Below are 23,878 nucleotides of genomic sequence, written 5' to 3'. Positions count from 1 at the left end.
GGCCTAACCAGAAGCAATGTGTAAAGTATGTGTAGCAACACACAGTAGTACAGTGGAAATGCTGCAAAATGGGCACCACACCAGTTTAGAAAAATAGGCAATATGTATCTAAATCAAACAAGACCAAAACAACAAAAATCCAACATACACAAGTTGAGATATGAATATTCAAAAGAATAAGAGTCTTACTCCATAGGAAACAATGGAAACGTTGATTTTACACAAAGTACCTGGTTTGTGGGCAAGTGTGCATCAGAAAAGTCAGTGATGCGTAAATTCCTCACTCACAAGTGAGGTCGTGCATTGTTTTCTTCTTCAGTCAGGTCGGTGATGCGTCGTTTTTCTCCCTCGCAAGAGAGCAATGCATTAATTTTTGGAAAGTACACCTCAGATCCACGTAGGTTCACAATGACTTTGACGCGCAGCGACGATGCATGAGACATACGGCTGCATAGTATTAGAAAACCACACTACGTGGGGTTTGCATCATTATCAGCAGCTGAAAGCGGGTGTTGCATTGTTTCTTCAGCTGTGCTGTGTCAATCTCCCAGTCACGATGCAGGTGGAGCGCCAATTTGTGCAGCAAAGATGGTGGCTCATCGTCTTTCAGCTGCGTTGCAGGTGGTGCATCGAAAATTTTCTGCACAGCATTCTGTACGTGGATTTCAGTCCTTGTTCTGCCAACTTCACCTCTCATGGACCCAGGGACTGGACAGGGCACCACTTGGCTGGGCAGGAGTCTCAGCAGAGAGTCCAGGTGTTGGCAGAGAAAGTCTTTGATGGCCCTGAGACTTCAAAACAGGAAGCAAGCTCAGTTCAAGCCCTTGGAGATTCTCCTCAAGCACGAATGCACAACAAAGTCCAGTCTTTGTCCTCTTTCAGGCAGAATAATTAATTGCAGGACAACCCAGAAAAGCACAGTCACAGGCAAAGGGATAGTACTCCTCCTCCAGCTCTTCTCCTTGGCAGAGGTTCCTCTTGATTCCAGAAGTAATCTTGAAGAAATCCAAATTCTGGGGTTTTGGGTCAACTACTTATATCCCTTTCAGCCTTTGAAGTAGGCAAACTTTAAAGGAAAGTCACTGTTGTTCACAGGAACCTGCCTTGCCCAGGCTTGGACCCAGACACACACCAGGGGGGTGGAGACTACATTGTGTGGGGGCAGGCACAGCCCAATCAGGTGTAAGTGGCCACTCCTCCCTTCATTCTAGCTCAGATGGCCCATCAGGACATGCAGGCTAAACCCAAGCTCCTTTGTCTCACTGTCTAGAGGGAAGTCACAAACAGCCCAACTGTCAGTCTGGCCCCAGACAGGGAATACACAAACAGGCAGAGTCACAGATTGGTTAAAGCAAGCAAATGCCCACTTTCTAAAAGTGGCATTTTCAAACTCACAATTTAAAAGCCAACTCTACCAAAAGATGTATTTTTAAATTGTCAGTTCGGAGGCACCAAACTCCACATTTCCATCTGTTTTCAAAGACTTAAGACACTTTATATCACTTTTACAGTAATATTTCAACATGTACTTATTGCATTAATCATTTTGACCTGCATCTTATCAGATAAATATTATATATTTTTCTAAACACTGTGTGGTGTATTTTTGTGATGCTGTACTATGTTATTGAATGATTTATTGCACAAATCTTTTACACATTGCCTTCTATGTTAAGCCTGACTGCTCAGTACCAAGCTACCAGAGGGTGGGTACAGGATAATTTGGATTGTGTGTGACTTACCCTGACTAGAGTGAGGGTCCTTGCTTGGACAGGGGTTAACCTGACTGCCAATAAAAGACCCCATTTCTAACATTGGTGATCAGCGGTGAGGATAGGACTTGTACTTGTGCAGTGACATACAGTAGCTGAGTATTCACTACCTACCCACAGTTGAAGGTCAAAGTGATTTTTCTGCTTTTTGCTTTTTGTTCTCTGATGTCCTCCTGGATACATTGTTGATTTTTTTGGACTCCGGTTTTGGATTGCACCTGTGAGGCCTTGGCAGGATGGAAGTTAACTTTTGGCACCTATTCATCTATAAGAGAAGGGGCTAAAAGTATTCTGCAAGTGAAGGGGACTGGCTGTAAAGAAGAAATCCAGAAGGGAGGATCTTGAGTCAGCCCTGTTTCAGGATGAGTTGAAATGCTGGCAGGCAACACTACCAGATGAGTCTGAGGAGGAGGACTACTCAGTTGAGGAAAGGGAACCAGAGAAAGATTAATGGTTCCTAGCTCAGGAGCAGTGGATGGAAAAGCTAGATGCAGGGATTGAGAGGGCTGAGGCGGAGAGAGCCTTAGTCCGGGAAAAAGACAGGATTGTAGCTAAGGAGCTGAGCTGTGAAGAGCTGAAACTCAAAGCCAGGAGGGATGAGTCCAGTTCAGATGGTGGCAGCAAAAATCGTGTATCCAGTACTGCCGAAAAAGTGCACATGCCCATAGATGTGGTACCCTACTTGAAGGAGGGAGTTGACACACACCAGGAAGTTCAGGGGTATAAGGTAACTCCCGTAATGCACAGGGTCCCCAGGGTGGATTGGGGAACTGACACAGGGAATCATATTCCTACGGAGGGGAGGGATAATTTACTGACTCTAGGTGAGAGTGACAAGGAGAAGGGTTCCCCCAGGTAGATGTCCTGCTTATGGAGTGTGGAGACATGCCAGAAGAGTGTGGGTTGAGTGTCAGGGACAGTCAGGTACTGTCTCACCTGTCTCAGGAGGGTGATGTGGGGTGCTTTTGGGTAAAGGGTAGTTTGGTTAATTCATGTGAGGGGCTGAGTGATGTAATTGCTGGAGACCATATGTCTAGTCCTTATTTTCCAGAGCTACGCCAGTACCAGGTGGAGTGTGAGTTCTCTGACCCCAGGAAGCTTACACTGGAGGCAGACCTCTGAGTGAGTAGCAGAGAGTCTGAAGAGGCATTTGGGGGTGCTCCTGAAGAGCGTGGTCTAGGTGTTTCCCAACCAGGTGAGGTGGGAAAGGATTGCAGTGTCCCAGGTAGGTCCCTGTGTAGTGGGATGGGTGAGGGACCCCATGTCCAGTCTCAGAGGAGAGAGAATGGGGATGGGCTGAGGCCCGGGGTGCCTGGGATCCAGTCCTAGGTCCTGGAGGGTTCCATGAGGGAACGCCTGGAGGGGTGCCTAGCCTATAACGTAGGGCCATCTGTTAAGGGAGACCCCACAGTGTCAGGAGAACTTGGGGGGGTGGATGTAGCCAGCTCCTTACCAGATCTGGTGTCTGGCAGTACCACTCCTAGTGAGGGGGTGCAGAAGTACAGACAAGAGGTTGAGAGGGGGTTGCGGAACCCAGTGGAGGATCTTGAGGGTCAGGGGTCAGCTCTGAGAGCAGAGCCCCCAGGAATAACTTAGGTGAGACCATTTCTGGGTTGGGGGGATCCAGACTCTGCCAGATGGGCAGGGGCAGGAGACCTGTGCCAGCCAAACTCTTGAGTGACCCTTGGGGACGGTGTGTCCCTTGTGGGGGGCAAGTGTGCCCCACAGGAAGTCCTGGCATGCGAGCAATGGTTCAGCGTCAGGGTGGTGACTCTGTGCTGGATAACCAGGTACAGTGGTTAAACTCTGACCTGCTGGGGGTTAGGTGTGCCCTCCAGGAAGACCTGGTGTGCCAGGCACTGGTTCAACCACAAGGTGGTGACTCTTGGTTGAAGGGCCAGGTTCAGAGGGTAAACTATGACCTTCTGGGGGTAGGTGTGCCTCCCAGGAAGTCCTGGTTTGCCAGTTATGGGTCCAGTCTGAGGGTACCGTCCCTGGACTGGAGGACCAGGTGCAGGGGTTAACTCTGACCTGAAAGGAGGGTCGGTTTGCCCAATCATCCCCCTGGTGTGATTTATAGGGGTACTCCCCCCGAGGTGGGGTGCAGAACCCTGGATTGGAAGGCCAGGTTCAGAGTGTCCCCCTTGACCTGGAGGAAGGAGCTACTGCTAACAGTGCCCCTACCATGTTGTCTTCTGGGGGGCCACTCCTAGTTGGGGAGTGCAGGGCCCCAGAAGGGAGGGCAGGGGGACAGAAGCCTCACCCCTGGCCCTAGTCCAACCTGAGGGAACAGACCCCAGGTTGGAAGACTAGTTGTAGGTTAACACACTTGCACTGGTGGTAGAATTGTTCAGGACTGCTTCTAGAAGCACCCTGACAATTTTGACTCTGGGGGTGCCGCTTTAGGTGGGAGGGTACAGAGCCCCAGAGGGGAGGACCAGGGTCAGGCTGTCATCCCTGACCTGGTGGAAGGGAGAGTGGGCAAAGGGTGCCAGGCACCTGGGGCTACCACCCCCACTCTCCACAGGCACAGTGGTTAGAGAGTCTGTAGAGAGGCCTGGGGCCTGGCTCTCATCCCTGACAGCTGTCAGTGGCCACTGTGGCTTGCTGTCCTGCTGGACAGAGTTGCACCTGGGGGGGGGGGACAAGAGTCACACCCTGGGGTTGGAGTGGGCAACACTACTGTGTTGGCCCTGGTGGTACTATCCAAGCCCTGGGATACATCTGTGAGCAAAGTAAGGTTAGGTTCTGCCCAGATGGTGTCCGCAGGAGAGGAGAAAGGTTTCCCATGGGTTAGCTTGGTGGGCCCTGAGAGTTTGGACAGAGGGATCCAATTGGACTCAGGAAGGCGTAGAACTGCAACATGCCCCTGCTGTTGTGGGCCTGGGTCCTTTTTCTACTGCCTCAATCAGGGAAGTACATCAGGGTATTGATTGTTCTCCCCTGGCTTTAGTTTGGTGGGGGGCCCTTGTTGGACCTGGCCCTTTTTGCAGGGTCATCCCCAAACTTTTGCCTACTATTTTTCCTGACCCGTTTTTGTTGTCTTTGGAACTCTGAGCACTTTACTCTGTGTAAATTGTACTGTTGATTGGCTTATCCATGATTTGGCATATTTAATTTACTGGTAAGTCCATAGTAAAGTGCACTAGAGGTGCCCAGGGCATGTAAGTCAAATGCTACTAGTGGGTCTGCAGAAATGGTTGTCCCACCCACATAAGTAGACCCGTAATCATGTCTCAGACCTGTCACCGCAGTCTGTGTGTGCAGTTTTAAACTGTAAATTTGACTTTGCAAGTGTCTCCACTTGCCAGGCCTAACCCTTCATTTTCTCCAACATACATGACACCCCTAAGGTAGGCCCTAGGTAGCCCATGGGTAGGGTGCAGTGTATGGTTAAGGTAGGACATATACTAATGTGTTTTACATGTCCTGACAGTGAAATCCTGCCTAATTCGGTTTTCACTGTTGCAAGGCCTATCTCCCTTTCATAGGTTAACCTGGGGGCTGCCTTTAAACATGACTAAAGAGTAGATTCCTTTTGGGAGCAGATAGACATTTGGAGTTTGGGACCTCTGAACTCACAATTTATAAATACATCTTTTAGTAAAGTTGGTTTTGAGATTGCATGTTTGAAAATGCCACTTTTAGAAAGTAGGCATTTTCTTGCTTAAACGGTTTTGTGACTCTGCCTGTTTGTTTCCTATTTTAATGCTTCTGTTTACTTCAGGAAGACTCTCTTACTTTTCATCATCCACAGCATGTTTATTAACATTGACTACCAACCCAATATGCAGTTTTATTTCTTTGACTCTATTGCTATCATACCAATGCAGCCTGATTCTACCACCTTCTCACAACAATAAGACTGTTTTCAAAGTCTTTGATTTTTTTTGCTTTTCTTACTTGAGGCCAGCCAACTAGCACTCGAAGTTGCTTCTGGTGGCCCTGGATTCAAAGACGTGGTCCAGTTCTCCTTCAAGCAGCAAGGCAGGCCTTCAGAAAGAAGGGAATTCCTCTGGGATGAAAAGCAGGCCTCAAGCAGCAAGTCAATACTCTGGGGAAAAGAGCTGTCATCCCACAGTCTTCAAGGGCTGTCCTTGGGTGGCAGCAGGGAAGTACTCTGAGGAGCAAGGCAGGCCTCAAGCAGCACCTCAATACTCTGGAGAACAGGGCGGTTCTCGTGAAGTCGTCAACATTTCCAGAAGTGTACAGAAGAGGTGTTCTGGGGGTCCAATATGCATACCTGATGACAGCCTTTTCAGTGGGGTAGTTTTCTAAGCTACTTCCATATCTGGTTGTGGCAAGGTCTTCCTACAAGAAGTTGGGGTGACAAAACGTCCAACATCAGGCTCCTTTGCATGTGCTGGAGGCAAGCGTTTTGAAGTGTTAGTGGGACAGGGAATAGCTAAACCCACAAACATCCTGGCAGGTTGGCCCATGCTGCCAACACCTAGTCCTCTTGTCTCGTTGTCTAGAATGAATACCAAAGCCCAACATCAGAGACATTCAAAGTCATGTGACCTATAAATACAGGCATCAGGCACAAAATAGTTAGGACAAGAAAACACTACCGTTCTAGAAGTGGCATTTTCAGAACTGTGAGTCAGACTTTACCATTAAGGAGGATTTTAAATTATAGTACATTTGAGTCCGCCTATTTACTCATAATCAAAACGTAACTCTTATTAAATGTAATAAGGTAACCTAAGGTTATTGAATAGGTGATAGGCCTTTTAATAGTGAAAACATGAATTTAGGGATTTTTCGGTATCAGGGCATGTAAAATTTAAGAACATATGCCCTAATTTTTAAACACAATGCACCATGCTCTAGGCTCTTTAGGACCTTCCTTATGAACAACTTATGTATTAAAAAGGAATATGTGGGTCTGGTGTGGAATCACGTTCTCCTGGATCCATTTGGACCTAGAAGACCCTGTGATACACAATGAAAATACAGGCCTGTTTCTGTTGAACACATTTTAATGTTGAATTAACTAGGCCTTGAAGAAATGTCTATTGTGCTTGAAACGCATTATGTTGCAAGGCTTGCTAAACTGATGGCCATCATGAGACACCACCGCATGCTAGCTTGCGAAATCCTCACTGCTAAAAGTACTAACGTATGCACTTATGGTTCCTCTTTCTCCACATATAGATGTATCACAAGACATTTGATTCAGAGGACATTGTGCAAGCTTCCTGTTCATGATTCTAACCCTTATATGGAACATCACGTGTGCTATATAGAAACATTTAATCATACGACATTATCAAGAACCAATGAAAATGTATTCAAATGTCTGCGGTTTAATGCTATAAAAGATCATGCATTACTTCTTTGGGCAGACTGTTCGAGCTAGATTTTGCTCGCTCAAGTCTCCGTGTACACGTATTTCTTATTGTGTCTTATTAGTTCTTATTAAAAGTAATCTAAAGAAGAGCGGCTGGTCTCGGTTTGTTTCCTGAATTGTCTGGATCTGGAATACTCTGACTGGACTTCGATAACTTGGCTTCGACATATGGTGGAGAATTGCGATCGGATCTACTATCTCACAGGCTCAGCTCCTGCCTCTCTGCGGAGGGGGGGCAACGGCGTCTTGGGCTGGTCGGGTCCCCTCCGGGGCAGGGTGTTGGTGCTGTCGTGAGTATCTGTCATTTCCTCGGTCCCGTCTGTTTATATTTTAAGTTTTGTTTCCCTCTTCTTCTCTCTCTCTCCCTCTGTTGGCAGAGGGTGTTGTATAGGGGGGAGGTGGTGGGGGGATTTATGTTTGCACTTCTACATGGAGTTGTGGATAATTGTACTATATGCTATTCCTATTAGCCTGCTGTTCTTTCTTGTTATGTTTGTTCTTTGTTTACGGTGGCATGCGGATGTTCCTGTCCCCATTATTTCAGACTCTTCTATAGTACCTCGTTCAGACATTCAGATGATGGCCTTCAGATGGCCGCGTGCTGGAGTTTTGTGTTGATATTATCGTTTCTGCCTTATTGCGCCATTTCCTTCCCTCTTTTGTTCTCACTGCTAAGGAATTCATGGTTCGGTAGTTGCTGTAAATATTATAAAAGGGTTTCTGATTACCCAGCGACGCTACATGTGTGAGGCTGTTAGTGGTATGGTCTCGGTACACAGTGGACGGCGCTGTGTGGCCACAGCTCCCAACCGGAAAGGGTTGGGGCAGCATTTCCCAGCCGGAGGGGCTGGGGAGGGATACTTTGGCCAGAGGGGGTGGTGATTGTCCACCCCAGCAGGAAGGGCAGGTTGTGCCCGGTGATTGATCGAGTGGTAGGTGTCCACTCCAGTGGAGCAGGCAAGGCAGGCAGTGCCGTGCTCTCGCATATGTATTTATTTGTTTTCTCTCTCTCTCTGCGCTGATAACGTTACGGTGTTGTGCTCTGTGGGGGCGTTGTATTGCATTTTTCCTTCCTTTTTTCTGCTCTTTCTCTCTCTCTCTCCGGCTAGTTAGATGGAGAGATGGAGGGGGTGATTGAATTCTGTGTTAGGATAGTGGAGAGAATGTAGTGAGGAAGGGGATGTGTATTAACTGACTGACTCAAGTTGCGGTTGTACCAGAACTCAGGAGCATTACGCCCGCCAGTACTGTTACAGTGACTGATTACTACGACTGACAGGGTCTGCCTGCGCACCACACTCTACTGTCACCACGCACCAGCACCAGCACAAAGGGTGGGAGGCATGAGCATCAAGTAGGGCAAGCACCTGTTTTTGTTATATTGTTATCGTATTGTCCTATATGTGATTGAGTGCACTGTTCACCATTATTGCATTACCTGTGTGACACCCGCCACGGATCTGGTCCGGGTTCTAATCCCATACAGCCGCACCCTGTCTCAGGGCAGGAAAGCAAGGGTTTGGGATCTTTGCCTTTCTCTCTTGACTTTCCTGTCATCTTTTATTCGCTAAAAGGACGCCAGTGTACGCCGTCACCAGCACCTTGGCACTGTCTTTTCTTCATTCCAACTTGTGCATGCTTGAGGTGAACAAGGCTGCGTGTAATGTTGTGTGATTGCAGACAAACTCTACGCTTCACTAATAACAAATGCGGTTGGCAGTACTGATTTGAGTGCAGGTTTTCCTCATGTGTCATTTGATATGAGCGGCAGAAATAAGCTGACTCCCTGGTGTTTCCTGGTGTGACCGAACTGTTTACGTGAAGTGTTAAGGGAAAGCAGTGACCTTTTATTTAGCTATGGGGAACCCCTTTAGCAAGGAACATTTGGACACACACCAAATAACACCCCCTAAGGACAGTCCTGCCTACCAAGTAGCCGTTAAGCAAGGACTACATGCATTAATGTTTCTTGACAAATGGCACAGGCTGACAGAAAAACGACCCGACTTACAGTTTCCAAGTAATGGCACATATGACATGAACAAGTTGTCATACTTGAGACAAATGCTGATTCTAAGGGGACGTAAGACTCGTAACCTGGAATGGGACAGTTTCTATTCCTGGGACTATTGCCTACGAGACCTCCGTCACACAAACGACATAAAAGCTAAAGTGTGCAAGGAATTGGTGGTGTTGAAAGACGGATTTTATTGTGAAAGACAGAGAAATGAGAAGAGGGAGGAGCGGAGGGATAAAATGCTCGATATGGTAGGAACATTCCCATGTCTTCCTGTGGTAGGTGCACCATCACAGGAACACAGTATGCAGGGAACAACAAAGGAAGAGACTGAGGACGCACTCATAGAAGACATACTGATGGGGAGGTTAGGTAATGAGAAGAAAACAGTGAGTTCGGAGGAAAAAGTGCACGTTGAGCACTTAGCGACAGGTACGGAGCCTCCTGAGCTATCTCTGGCTCAGAAAACTGCAGCCCAAGAGCTCGCACATGGTTTAATAAAAGAGGAACTCACAAAAATGAACCTTGACCGAGTGAAAGACTTTCAAATGCTGCAGGAAGTCAGAGAGGAAGTGGCCCACATTGCTCAGAAAACGGACAAGGAAAGTGACAGTTTGTTGCACAGGCTACAAAGAAAGGAAATGGACCAAAATTGCTGAATACACATTGGAAACAGCAGTTCCAAGACGCGTCCAGGGACAGTAGTGAAGGGATAAAGGGATTACATGAGCTGATATGGGAAATATGTATTTTCACACACCACACGAAGCATAACATTGATATTTTGACGAGGTTTTTAGACGGAAGTCTATTTGAAAAGAGGAACAGCCTCACAGCAACACAATTGAAAGGAAATTCACCATACGGTACACCGAGTGCTTCTCCCAGCACACTAAGAAAGACTAAGTTCCTGAAATCAGACAGAAAAAATTGTCGTGCCATACTCACAGATCTCATTGATAAAAGACAGATATTTGCGGAAGTAGAAAGAGATAACAATAGGGAATACAGAGAGGAACTTCTAGCCATGGCGCGATCAGAACTGATGGCCCTAGGCCCTGAGATACACCAGATATATGCTCACTACACTAACAGCACAAATCCCCTGCCAACAGAATACAGTTGGGACACTTCTCAAATGAGTTTCACAGATGCAGACGTGCCATCCTGGAGTAATGACAAATTGTCTGAAAAACTGGAATACGCTATATTAAAATTACAGAAATGGAAAGAATTGAAAGAAGGGTTAAAAGCAGCTCAGGTTCTGCAGAGCCTAGAGAAAAATAAGGAAGGGACAGAACAGGCACAGACGAAGATGATGCCTTTGAGAGAGGTACCTTCGTCCTCCCTAGGGGAGGATGGCCATACCCCAACATATGTCTATGTACCTTGGCATAGAGCTGACCTGTTTTCCTTCACCAAAGACTTCCCAAAATTACGCGATGAGCCACACAAATGGTACACAGAATTGAATAGAATAGTGGCAATGGGAGAAATGTTGTGGAAGGATTTGAACATGTTATTCAGTATAATAATACCACGAGATTTATGGGAGGATTGTAAGAAGGTGGTAGGATGGCCGGCAGAGGAACCAGTGAGGGGAAAAGGGGGGGCACCGGGACAAGAGGTAGAGACCGCAAGAGACAAGGTGATGAAATACATACGAGAAAAAGTACCAGAGGAAAAGGTTGATTGGTCTAAAATAATACATACAAAACAGGAGAACAATGAGAGTGTGACAAATTATTATGACCGCCTTCTACAGGTCTACCAGCAGAGTAGTGGAATGAGGAACCCACTGGGTGAGGCGATGCCTGCGTTTGTGACCAACTTTGTATATGGATTACAACAGCCTATACAAACTCATTTACAAACGTCTTTTGTGTGTTGGCAACTAGAACCCATTGACAAAGTGTTAGCAGCAGCCAGGTATTGCGCAGACTATCAAACAAATATCCAAAGGGCAGATGATGAGAAATTGAAAAAGGATAAGGTAAAATTAATGGTGGCACAAGAACGATTTTACAATAATAATCAAAGCAGGGGCAGGGGAAGGGGAAGGGGCAGGGGCAGAGGACAGGGTGAACGGGTAACTTTCACGCCCCCGCCAGGCACCACCTGTTTCCACTGTAACCAACAGGGACACTGGAAGGCAGATTGCCCTTTTTTAGCCAGGGGACAAAGAAGTAGAGGTCAGCAGAGACAACAACAGGGCAGTATACGATACGGAACACAACAGTTACTACCCCCACCTTATACAAACAATGCATATGATGCTGCCACAGTAGATGACCCGGTTTGTGCGGGGTGGGGTACATATCAAGACATACCACAGGCACCTCAGGGGGGACATGGATTTCCATACCCACCTCCTGTGGAGACACATTTCACAGGCCCAGTACTGTCGGTTGATCAAGAAGGTCCATATGTAGATGGGACAGTGCTAAGCAAAACTGTGCCTTTTTTAGTTGACACTGGGGCCACTATGTCAATGCTAAAGGCCTCTGATGTACCCAACGCACCATTATCAGCAACTCAAATAACAGCCGTAGGCTTGACAGGACAACCTATGAATGAATACTTAACACAACCATTGAAATTCAAAGTAGGCCCTATTACTGTAAATCATCAATTTATTTTTGGGAGACACTGTCCAGTAAATTTGCTAGGAAGGGATCTCCTATGTAAGTTACAGTGCACCATCAGCTGCTCACCTGAAGGGATCTTCCTGGAAAGCAAGGAGAATGGGATAGCATTACAGGCTTTCATGGGATGTGACCCCAGAGGTAAGGGACAAGAACAAAGTCTCCCACAAGAATTACAAGACTCGGTCCCTAGTGAAGTGTGGGCAAAGGGGCCAAATGATGTGGGAAGAATATTAGATTGCCCCCCAGTGCGAGTGACACTGCGCCCTGGAGCCCGTCTACCACAGGTGCCACAATACAAAATAGCCAAAGAGGGAGAGGAGGGGATAGCTCCAGTAATAGAAGAGCTTTTAAAGAAGGGAGTACTGCGGGAGGTACGACACAGCCCATGCAACACTCCTATTCTCCCCGTGAAAAAGGCAGCGAAAGGACCAGATGGTTCCCCGGTATACCGATTTACTCAAGATCTTAGGGAACTGAACAAGGCAGTTATACCATCATTCCCTGTGGTTCCCAACCCAGCCACCATCATATCAAACATTCCCAGTACATCTTCGCATTTCACAGTCCTAGATCTCAGTAATGCTTTTTTTTCAGTGCCTCTTCATAGGGAGTCTCAGGGTCTATTCTGTTTTACGTACAAAAATAGAAAAATGACATATACATGTCTCCCTCAGGGGTTCGTGGACAGTCCAACATTATTCTCAGACGCCTTAAGAGCAGACTTGGCATCATTGCACTTTGCAGGAGGATCAACTTTGATACAATACATTGATGATTTGTTGCTAGCCTCACCATCACGGGAAGCGTGTGTTCAGGACACCGTGGCCCTACTCTGTCACCTTGCCATAAAAGGACATAAGGTCTCCCCAAAGAAGTTGCAGTTCTGCCAATCAAAGGTGAAGTACCTAGGGCACGAACTGTCACCAGGGTCCAGGAGATTGCTACCAGATAGGATAGCAACAATAACTCAGCACCCCAGGCCACAAACACAGAAGGAGGTGAGGGCTTTCCTTGGGGTGGCAGGTTACTGCAGGCATTGGATACCGAATTTCTCCCTAATTGCACGACCACTTTTGAATTTAACACACAAGGATGTGCCAGACAAAGTACCATGGTCAGAAAGCTGTGAAGAGGCTTTTCAGAAATTGAAGTTAGCATTGTGTGCAGCACCAGCATTAGGCCTCCCAGATTACACCAAAGATTTCCATTTATTTTGCCATGAAAAAGGTGGTTGCTCCTTAGGGGTTTTGGCACAAAAACACGGCACCTTCTACCGCCCAGTGGCTTACTATTCGGCTACCCTGGACCCAGTAGCAGCAGGTCTTCCCCCATGTCTGAAGGCAGTGGCAGCAGCCGCTTTAGCAGTGGAACAATCAGAAAACATTGTCCTGGCTCACACTTTGGTGTTACATGTCCCACACGCAATTGACACATTACTAACTACCACCAAGACCCAGCACCTGACGAATGCTCGCCTCTCACGCTATGAGTTGACACTATTGGCACCACATATAAGGATAAAGAGATGCACAACATTGAATCCCTCCTGCCTGTTGCCTACCGAAATGGATCACGATGATCCCACCATAGATAATTCTTTCCACGATTGTATTATGGCAGTCGACACACACACCAAGGTGAGGCCAGATCTCAGAGACACCCCATTCCCTGAGGCCGAGGGCGATTTGTTTGTGGATGGTTCATGCATTAGGGACCACACAGGGATGCTACAAGCAGCCTATGCTGTGGGGACGGCCACAAGATTACTTGAAGGAGGAAGGCTACCAAAGATTAAAAGTGCCCAGGCAGCAGAATTAGTAGCACTAATCAGAGCATGCACATTGGCAGCGGGAAAGACAACGAATATTTACACAGACAGCCAATATGCTTTTGGGGTCACTCATGATTTCGGTCAACTGTGGGCAATGAGGGGATTTCTCACTTCAGCAGGCCAACACATACAACATGCTTCATTGATTGTTGCCTTGTTGCAAGCTCTACTATTGCCCAGAAAAATTGCAATTGTAAAATGTGCAGCCCACACTTCTGCTAAGGACTATGTTTCTGTGGGAAATGCTTTTGTTGACAAAGAGGCACGAAGAATAGCCCTCAGTGGGTGTGAGTATGTAATGGTCCAGGTTAAACCCACCACAATAGCTAAAGAGGAAAGTACATATTTTGATCCAAAATGTGTTCAACAGCAGGCTGACGGGTCAGAACTAACAGATTGGGAAAAGGGTGGTTGCAAGACAGACGGGGAGGGTGTGTGGGTGGGACCCAACGGTAAAATATGCCTACCATCCACATTACTGCCCTCTATGGCACGCCTTTTCCATGGCCCCTCACATGTGGGTAGGGATGGAATGATACGACTGTTTTCACAATGTTGGTTTAATAACAAATTTCGGCAACATGCAGAACATTTATGTAAGAGATGCACAGTTTGTGCACAGTACAACACGGGAAAAGGTACACCAACCGCTTCGGGCCATTTCCCACCGCCACATGGACCCTTTGAGAGCCTCCAAATGGATTTCATTGAGATGCCCCCGGTATATAAGCTAAAATATGTTTTGGTAATCGTTTGTATGTTCAGCAAATGGACTGAGGCATACCCCACCAGGAACTGTGATGCACAAACTGTGGCTAAGTGCCTTTTAAAAGAGTTAATACCACGTTTTGGGGTGCCGACTCTTTTAAGTTCAGACAATGGACCAGGATTCATTTCACATGTTATTCAGGGCCTTTGCAAAGGGCTGGGAATAACACAAAAGTTGCATTGCGCATACCATCCACCTGCAGCAGGGGCAGTAGAGAGAAAAAATGGGGTGTTGAAAAACAGAATAGGGAAGATATGCGCAGTGACTGAACTATCTTGGATTGATGCATTACCATTAGCGCTCCTTGCTATGAGAAGTACCCCTGATAGAGTCACAAAACTAAGTCCCCATGAGGTGCTATTTGGGCGCCCCATGAATATTCCAGGCCACATGTCAGTTGCCCCATTGGCAATAACAGATGATCTTTTGTTACAATATTGCAGGAAGATAACAGAGACGTTACGCTGTCTTCACCGCCAGGTACTGCAGGCCCTGCCAGAAGGAGGAACGCCACCTGAACACGGACTACTGCCTGGCAACTGGGTTTGGGTCAAGGCCCACACTAGGCGTCATTGCCTTCAACCACGATGGAAAGGGCCTTACCAAGTCCTACTGACAACAGCCACAGCGGTCAAGTGTGAGGGTCTCAAATACTGGATCCCCAGCTCACACACCAAGAGAGCAATTGAACCGGAGGTCATCCAGCCACCGCCTGCGGTACCCATAAAGGTCACACCTGCACCGCAGGGGTACAACCTTCGATCAACGAAAAACACCAAACAAAACACCAAACAACACTGACAGGGCTGCTCGTGCTGCACTCCTACAGGAGTCAGGAGGTGCAAGCGGGTCCTGCGGAGAGACTACAGGGCTGCTCGTGCTGCACTCCTACAGGAGTCAGGAGGTGCAAGCGGGTCCTGCGGAGAGACTACAGGGCTGCTCGTGCTGCTCTCCTACAGGAGTCAGGAGACGCAAGCGGGTCCATCAAAGAATTCTTAATAAACTGCTCGTGCTGTACACCTCAGGAGAGGGATGGGGGCAATCGGGTCTCACCTGAATATCTACGTATATCATACAAGTGGGTTCAAGTGCTAGTAACCTCTGACACCACTCTGTGACATGCCAACAAGAAGATACAGAGAATAAGAGATTAACAGACAAGAACTAAACAAGTGCAAGCTGTGACACTTGAAATAGAATAATGCCTAGAAGAAGAAGAAAAGAGAAAAAGTGGCCTATGGTACTAACTGCCATATGTACCCCTGTTCCAGCAATAATTATCACTATAATACTTATTATATATCATGAAGAAATACAAATCCCATATCTGGACCAAGAACATTATATAAATAACAGTGTAAACAAAATAGGGATTACCAATGCAGTAGAACAAGAAGAAGGGGAGAACTCTAGTGTGGTAGAGAGGGAGGGGAACAGGACACAGTGGATAAAATATTCCAAATGGGAGGAAGATGGGAAAAATTACAGGGATAATGCATTTGTGCAAATGGTGAAATTTTATAAGGAATTGGCAAATGTGTCTGATTGCTATATTTGTACACATATACCCACCTCTGCCCAGGGAAGGACAGATTACGCCCAGATTCCTCTTCCTCAGTATGCTTCATGTCACATACTAAACAGCATGTTTGCAAAGGAAGTAAATGGGACTATAAAGAGAAGGCCACCTAAAAGGAAGAGGAAGGTTGGAAAAGGGAGATTAAAAGAAGGAAACAGTGGGGAAGGAAGAGAAAGTAAAGGAGGAGGTAGGATGGGTGTGTGTGGACAACTTGTACCGGAAAAAGGTGAAGCAGAGCTACTGGAAGCATTTAACATAGGAAGAGATGAGGGTTATGTACAGGGGGAGAAGAACATAGATATATCACAAATATCCCTTTCGATACATAAGGAGAAGAAGGGGTCATGGTGTTTTCGATACCTCAAAGGCAGCATCCCAAGACCAAATACATTTTATGATAAGGTGTGTCGAATGGTTACACCAGTAATGAAATGCCCTAACATACACCTCCCCAACCATAATAAGAGCAGCATAAAAGTAGGAGAAAGCACCTGCTCCAAATACTCTGATTTGGATAACATACGGAAGGGCCCAGAAGGTTTGTCTATAGGTCTCTCAGCTCCAAGGGGAATATACATAGTATGTGGGACATCTGCATATTTTAGACTGCCTGCAGGGTGGCAGGGCTCCTGCTACCTGGCGTTCGTACTACCCCGAATGTTGCATATAACAAATTTGACCAATACAACACAAAAGGCACCGGGTAGGGTACGAAGAAGAAGTGCACCTACTTGGTTGGATAGGTTCATAGCAGTGGAAGGAATAGTTGTGATGCCATTAGGAATAGCGCATTCAGAATATCAAATACACAGATTGGCAGTATTGGTAGAAACATTAGCAAGTTCTACTGCAGCAGCTTTAGGTAACATTACTGAAGAACTTACAGACCTAAGAGCTGTTGTAATACAGAACAGACTTGCATTAGACATCATTTTAGCAAGAGCCGGTGGTGTATGTAACGTGATCCATCAGGAATGCTGTGTTTTAATACCAGACAACAGTGGGAATGTGAGGATGGCAATAGGGAAAATAGAGGTGGTAGAAGAAGGAGCAAGGAAAGTGGCGGATGTGACGGATGTGACGGAAATAGGAGGAATACTAAAGGACATTGCAGCATGGTTCCGTGGTTGGGGATCCTGGCTGATAGAAGTACTGGTGGTGGGAATAGTAGGATTTTTAACATTATGTGTGTTGATAAGGGTGTGTCCTTCCTGTTTGAACATGTTAATGAAGAAAATGTGTCATAAGGACACTGAGCACCATCATAAGAGAAGGCATGAGGATGAGACCAGGGAAAATGATGATATTGAAATGACACCTGTCCATCAGGATGATTAAACGGTCAATAAGTGTTTTCATTGGGTATCAGAGGGCGGAATGTGGAATCACGTTCTCCTGGATCCATTTGGACCTAGTAGACCCTGTGATACACAATGAAAATACAGGCCTGTTTCTGTTGAACACATTTTAATGTTGAATTAACTAGGCCTTGAAGAAATGTCTATTGTGCTTGAAACGCATTATGTTGCAAGGCTTGCTAAACTGATGGCCATCATGAGACACCACCGCATGCTAGCTTGCGAAATCCTCACTGCTAAAAGTACTAACGTATGTACTTATGGTTCCTCTTTCTCCACATATAGATGTATCACAAGACATTTGATTCAGAGGACATTGTGCAAGCTTCCTGTTCATGATTCTAACCCTTATATGGAACATCACGTGTGCTATATAGAAACATTTAATCATACGACATTATCAAGAACCAATGAAAATGTATTCAAATGTCTGCGGTTTAATGCTATAAAAGATCATGCATTACTTCTTTGGGCAGACTGTTCGAGCTAGATTTTGCTCGCTCAAGTCTCCGTGTACACGTATTTCTTATTGTGTCTTATTAGTTCTTATTAAAAGTAATCTAAAGAAGAGCGGCTGGTCTCGGTTTGTTTCCTGAATTGTCTGGATCTGGAATACTCTGACTGGACTTCGATAACTTGGCTTCGACACTGGCTAACGATTCATTTGCCAGTTTGAAATGGCAGTTTACAACTGCACTACAGGCTTCAATGGGAATTGTGAAACATGTTATAAGCAGCTACTTTAGTGGGATGCACAATAAGGTCTGCAGGCCCACTAGTGGCATTTAACAAATAGGCCCTAGGTACACATAGTACCATGTACTGCAGATGTATAGGTACATTAAATGTGCCAATCATATAGAGAAGAGGTTTACCATGTTTGAGGGAGGTCGCACAAGCACTGTTGTACTGGTTAGCAGTGGTGAAGTGCACAGAGGTCTAATGCCAACAAAGACAGCTTCAGCAAGTGAAGGTAAAAACTTGAGAGACCCTCCAAAAAGGGTCAGGTCGAACGTCTCTCTTCTAAGGAGATGGGATTCCTGAATGAGATATTGGTCACATTTTGATTGCTTGAGTAAATGTAGGACTGTTAATGTTTTGCCTGGTGCATTGAGACCTCTAGCATTGAACTAATAATTTTTATGGGTGGGTGGTGAGCTCCTCTCTGCTGGTGGAGTTAAAAGAGTGTTTGGCACTCCACGCTCTACTTGGAGCGCAGAGTTCAGCCAAAAACTCCACTAGCCCCTGCAGCAGAGCTCACAGCATGTACACTGCAGCCAAGTTTTGGGCCACAGAGTGCAAGAACAGACAGTCTGCGCTTGCACTATGTGGCCCATAACTGGGCTATAGTGGTCACTCGGCCCAAAGACGTTGGTGGGGCCAGTCGTAGCTATGGAGCTGCTGCAAGCTGCTGCTGAGGGTCTGCATGGTGCCAGCATCGGATCCAGCCCTCCCTCCTTTCACTGTCCTCAGTGGCCTGGGAGCAGGGGGCAGAGGGAGACAGAGAGAAAGGCTGCTGGCAACAGGAACCCTAGAGGGACCCAGATAAGACCCTCATTTTGCTTTCTCTTCTATGGGCACACAAGGACTGGAACTGGACATGGACAGGATTTGCATATGAGGGTGTTCTGTGCTTGGAAAAAAGGAAACTTGCAGTCAGAGGTCCACTTGAAAAGGACCTGTACCTCCAGAGTCCCTGGGAAAGAAATTAGTGTTATGGGGTATGGTGCTGAGGCCAGCAGGGACAGCTGGAGACTGGGGAAGCATCAGCTGCTGGGTAGTGGTATGGCAGGCCCTGCCAGATAGAGATGTGTGTGGCCTTAGAGCCCATTGGCAAACAAGGCTAGGCACTTTGTGAAAATACCAGGTAGATGGTTGTGAGCTGGTTTGCTGCTGCTTATGTTGGGCCCAAAAGAAAGAGCGATCTGAGGCTTTGTGTAGATGCAGATGAAGCAAATGCAAAGCTGGTGCAAGACAAGGGTGGGAGTGGCCCTCAGAAGCAAGTTTGTGAAGGAGGGCAGTTGGTGAAGGGAAGTGTGCAGGTGTGGCTCCAAGCTAGTGGGCTGTGTTAGCACAAGAGTCCTGAAACAGCAACTTTTGCTGCTGTTTTAGCATACCCTGACATGAATGTGCCCGATCTCTGTAGCACTAAGCAGGGTTAGCAAAAATAACCAGACCCGACCCAAGTACTAAGCAGGGTCAGTCCTGGTTAGTAGTACTAACCTGAACCTACTTAGCGCTTCTGAGATCGGGAGCATTCAGCACCAGGGTCGTATTGCAGGAATCACTCTGCTACTGAGGTACTGGGTTTTTCAGAACCGGTACTGATCCGGTAACCCAGCGGTGCCAGGGTACACCCAAAGACCTCGGGTACTTTCCTGATTCAGACCACAGAAACTCAGAGTCTTCTAGGTGAAGTCAAAGATCAAATTTATTGGCTGCAACCAAGTAACAAGCGTCCTAGAAGTACAACAGCACAGTTTGTATGTTCTCAGGAGACTGTGTGTCAATGCAAAATCAGGTTTCCTTATATACAGTTTTTTAAGCTTCAGGCAAATATTCTTGACATTTTGGTTGGTCATTCACATGTTTTCACTACAAAGGAAAAAACAGTGTCATGATGAAACCTCATATTTCATGTCATCCAACCCATAATAAATTACCCGGCAAGGCCTAGTATTTTACATCAGATAAGTGTGGACCCCCAATAAAAACAGGCACCTCCCCCTCGTAAAGTAAGAAGAAGAAAAGAGCAGGTGCAGGTGTGAGCAACATTAGGCAGGGTGTGTGGGCGATAATAAGGGTTTTATGGCATGGTGTGCCTTGATGCTATCTGATTCGGCCACTGGGAGAGGTACTGACCAAAGGTTTGGCCTGAGGCAATGGTTCCAGCTTGCCCAGGTCAGAGAAAAGTCAATCAAGGTGTACGTGTCCTTGGAATCAAATCTGACTGTATTATAAGCCTATGTGAGGGCAACTTTTAAAAATGGGAGCCACGAGTGCAGGACGAACATGGCGATTTCGAGGTGAAAACGCTGCTGGAATTGAGCGATAATGCTCATGCTTAGTGTACTAGTCATTATCGGTCTTTTGATACTAAAATCGTACTGCTGTGGCAAAGTAAATTACATGGGTCCAGAATTTTTAGAACCACAAACCCTCCTTTTGCCCTTACATAGGCAATAAACCTATTCTCATGCTAATCTGAGTCCAGGTCTATGTTTCTAAAGTCGTTGAGATGTTGCTGTAACATCATCCTAGTATTTAGCTCGTCTCTTGGTGCAGGTTTCCTTATGCATGATGTAACACAGAAACCACATATCGCAGGAGCACACTGCACGCATAGACAGAACAGGAAAAGAATGGCCAAGATCATCCCAATGACCATCAGAATCTTCCATCCCCATGCTGATATCAGTTCCCAGAACCATCCCATTAATGACCAATCTCCTTTATCTAAATGAATAGATTCGGAAATTCTATGCAGTTTGGAGATGGCCTGGTATACTGTTGGAGCGTTATCTGGGACAAAAACACAGCAACTCGATTGAATCAATGTACATACTCCACCCCGGTCTGCAAGTATGACATCTAATGCGACCCTGTTCTGAAGGGTCATAAGACGATCCGACTGGAGCTCAGCAGTCAAGTTACCAAGGGCACCAGCGGTTTGAGCCACGTTGGATTCAACCACTCTTATCAATTGCCTTATGCTCCTGCTGTTACTTACTTGTCCCCAGAACGGCAGAAAACCCTTTACGAAGTCCCCAAATTCTTGTCCTGCAGTGTCTTCTTCACTGAAGACGCCTCTAACTATCCTTGTCTTGTGGTAATCTGCCGCTGCTGTGTAGGTAGGGGGCAACAGGAACGAAACGAAGCATGTGCCCGAAAAGTCAGGGGGCAACCATGTAAAGGCTCTATCATGGCAGATGAAATAGGTACCCTTAGCTGCCAAGAGCGGAGGGGAGGTATGAGATGCGAAGACATATGTCTCAGTGCAGACGCTTTCCCCTATCTGAGCTCTGGGATTCTTGCCAGTACCTTGCAGACACAGGTGACCCTGATGGGGTACAACCCAAATCAGGGAAGATATCTTAGCTTGCTGTTTCTCACTCATTGTGGCTTCATATCCGGTCATGTTCCATCCTATGTATGCTATTGTCTCATCTCTGGGGATAGTCTCGTAGAAGATATTGTCCTTCATCATGTCTATGATACCTTTAACTAAAGCATCTTTCTTAGGGTTGTCTTCCGCAAAACGTAGGGGGTAGTGTGCATAGATGAATATCGCTCTGAATGCCCACACGGAACCATTGTGGCTGAAAGGCAGGATCAGATAAGGGATACCTTTATCTGCTGTGTGAGGCATAAGGCCACACACCCAACAGTTAGTTGTATTTATCACTAGTTGGTGTTGGTGCAAAAGCTGGATGAAGGAGTTATTAATGAACTCTAGTCTCCTAGCAGATTCATGTTTAGGGAGGAGTTGAAAAGAATGTGGGGAAACAGTGGAAGGAGGAGGTGTAGACGAGGTAGTTGGTGCCAATATGACGTTAAAACAGAATAAAATATATCCTATAAAAAACATAAGTATACTAAATAACATAAAAATGCACAGCAGCAAAAACCGTTTCCTGGTTATCGTTTCACATATTCTCTTCTTGAAACTCAGTCTTTCAACATGTTCTCCATTTTGGAAAGATTCCATCCTCTAACCGTTGCCGTTCGTGGCGGTTGGTTTACTTCACTTAGGAGTGTTCTGAATGTTCCAGGCCGCCCTAGAACAAACCAGACCTGTAGACCTTGTGTCCATAGGCTACCCCCCTAAGTCTTTTCAGCCACGATCCTACAGCTGAACCCGGATGGAGGTTCAAAAAACAAAAAAAAAAAGCAAAAATTCATTCAAAAATAATTTTCCATATTGGAGAACTTTGCTAAAGGGAAGAAAAGTAAACTGTTTTATTTGTCCTTTATTCTTGGTCGGAGATTATAACGGTTAGTCCCAGGTATCATGTGGTCCTGAAAAAGGAGTTCAGGTTCTGTAGTGTCCAATCGAACTGACGGTGATACTGCTGATTGTAAAATGTCATCACTTTCTTTCTCAGTGAGTGTTCCTTTTATTCATGCATCGCTGAAAGGCAGAAAACGTGGCACGGTTTCAGTCTCTGAGTCGGCGACACCTTCCTGGACCCACCGGTCATATGGCAGAGGTAGGGGTACCCTTTTGCAATGGGTCCCATGGATCCAGTGTTTCTTCCCTTCTACTCGAACAGCTGATCTTGTGGAGAGAAGAACGAGGTGCGGTCCGGTCCACCTGGGCTGCTCGTTTTTGGTTCGCTGAAAGTTCTTTATTAAAACCCAGGATCCAGGCTCAATGGGATGACCTGGAGATTCAGAGACCGGAGGCAGGGTGTCGTGGACCTGTTGATGTAAGACACGCAATTTAGCCGTCAATTCCCACAGATAGTCAAGGAAAACAGGATGCTCTATCTCGCTAAACTTCTTGGGCCTAGGCACTCCCCATATATTGGCCGGGCGGCCGAAGACTATTTCATAAGGACTAAGTTTCACTCGTGAATGCACAGTCATTCTGGTTGATAGGAGTGCTAAGGGTAGAGCGTCAGGCCATTTGAGACCAGAGCTCGCTTGTATCTTGGCCAATTTTAGCTTTAGAGTGCCATTATAGCACTCCACTAATCCAGCTGATTGGGGGTGATTTGCAGCGTGAAACTTTTGGTTTATGCCTAGCCCTTCGCATACTTTCTTCATCACTTGACCCACAAATTCACTTCCATTGTCACTCCAGATCATTCTCGGCATTCCGAATCTAGGGAAGAACTCTTTCACAAGGGCTTTGGCTGTGGATAGCGCAGTATTGTCTTTTAGGGGATAGGCTTCCACCCATCTTGAAAAGGCACAAACAACAACGAGTACGTATTTTAAGTTGTTGCACCTCTCCATGTGGATGAAATCTAGCTGCAAAACCTCAAACGGATACGTAGGAGGTGCAAAATGACCAGCTGGAGTTGGGGTTCCTCTACCAGGGTTGTGTTTCAGGCATACCATGCAATTTTTAACCACATTTTCTGCGCACTTGGGAATTCCTGCATTTTGCCATACTGGGGCCAACAACTTACAAATCCCTTTCACACTGATGTGAGCCATTCCATGAGCCATTGTAACTACTGCAAGCACATACGCATCGGGTAGCAACCATCTTTGATGTTCTGACAACTCGACCCAACAACCATTCGCATCCAATTTACCCGTACTTTCTCTCCACACACTCAATTCTCTCTCTGTGGCTTCAGCTTGAATCGATTTCACGCTTTCTATCGTGTCTTCACACATTCCAACAGCACCAATCCATCTTGCAGGGCCCGCGACATACATTCGGCTCATCACATTCCTTGCCGTTTCTTTTGCGACCTCGTCAGCAAATGCATTCCCACGACCAACATCATCAGTCACCTTTTTATGCGCGCTACACTTCACAATCGCAACTTGCAACGGTAAAGTAAGTGAATCAAGGAGCTCATTTACCAACTGAC

General features: G+C 46.4%; 1 long non-coding RNA gene across 1 annotated transcript; it reads left to right on the top strand.

Annotated features, from left to right (window-relative positions):
- Positions 1-7,866: 7,866 nt before the first annotated feature.
- LOC138296475 (uncharacterized) lies at positions 7,867-17,895 on the top strand. Its single transcript, XR_011203841.1, has 2 exons — positions 7,867-8,057; positions 14,834-17,895. It is a non-coding gene; the product is annotated as an uncharacterized lncRNA (long non-coding RNA).
- The last annotated feature ends 5,983 nt before the right edge of the window (positions 17,896-23,878 follow it).

The sequence above is a fragment of the Pleurodeles waltl genome, chromosome 5 (genome assembly GCF_031143425.1).
Source record: "Pleurodeles waltl isolate 20211129_DDA chromosome 5, aPleWal1.hap1.20221129, whole genome shotgun sequence".
NCBI lineage: Eukaryota > Metazoa > Chordata > Amphibia > Caudata > Salamandridae > Pleurodeles > Pleurodeles waltl.
This window is presented reverse-complemented; position numbering and strand designations above follow the sequence as displayed.